General features: G+C 54.1%; 1 pseudogene; it reads right to left on the bottom strand.

Moving 5' to 3' along the window:
- Positions 1–300: 300 nt before the first annotated feature.
- On the bottom strand, positions 301–763 carry LOC116466002 (histone H3.Y-like; annotated as a pseudogene).
- Positions 764–1,017: the final 254 nt, after the last annotated feature.

Below are 1,017 nucleotides of genomic sequence, written 5' to 3'. Positions count from 1 at the left end.
TGAGACATTTCCACTCAACACTAACGCATTAGACCCTCAATGCAGAAAAAATGTTTACGAATAAAAGCAAATAGAAACACAGTCACTACCTGTGATTTCTTCTTATGTTTCCACTCCCAATCATACTCTTAGCTACTTTTGGACCCCATGGGGGAAAAGAAACCAGAACGGAATAAAACTTCTAACATCAGAACTACCAGTAACTGAAAGAAGAGAAAAAAAAAAACAAAAACAAAAAACAAAACAGAAGCAAAGCCCTCTAGAGTGCAAGGTATCCCAGGAGAGTAAGCTCTTAAGTACCCGCTCCGTGGAGGCGGCGGGCCAGCTGCATGTCTCTGGGCATAATTGTCACATGCCTGGCATGGATGGCACACAGGTTGGTGTCTTCAAAGAGGCGCACCAGGTAGGCCTCACTGGGCTCCTGCAGGGCGCTAGTGGCTGCCCTCTGGAAGCCCAGGTCCGGGCTGATGGCCTGGGTGATCTCGCGCACCAGGTGCTGGACGTGCAGCTTGCGCAGGAGCAGCTGAGTGGAATTCTGGTACTTTCTGATTTTGCAGAGCACCAGGATGCCAGGCCTGTAGCTGTGGGGCTTCTTGATCCCTCCTGTAGGCGGCGCCCTCTTGCCAGCAGCTTTGGTGGCCAGGGGCTTCCTGGGGGCCTCCTAGGTGGTGGCTTTGCGAGTGTTCTGCTTGATGTCCGCGGTGATGCGGGGCCGCGGCCTCTCCCCTGTCCTTGGGCTGAGCCTGACCAGCTGCAGGCGGCTCTGGCGTCAGGGAGTGAGGGCGGTGGGTTTGTGGACAGAATTCAGAGAGCCTGTGAGTTGAGATACGTGCAGAAGACGCATCCTCACGCTTAGCCCCTTTCAATGCAGCCCTAGACTTGCCTGCTCACAGGTCTGCGGGTCAGAGGTCAGCCTGCTCATTCACCCTGTGGGATCCTGGGCTTCCGAGGTCTACACACCCGCAGTGGAAATCTTCCTGCAGCTAGTCTTGCTCTGTGGTCTCAACCAAGTTTAGA

This window comes from Hylobates moloch, unplaced genomic scaffold (assembly GCF_009828535.3).
Source record: "Hylobates moloch isolate HMO894 unplaced genomic scaffold, HMol_V3 SCAFFOLD_18147, whole genome shotgun sequence".
Lineage (NCBI taxonomy): Eukaryota > Metazoa > Chordata > Mammalia > Primates > Hylobatidae > Hylobates > Hylobates moloch.
This window is presented reverse-complemented; position numbering and strand designations above follow the sequence as displayed.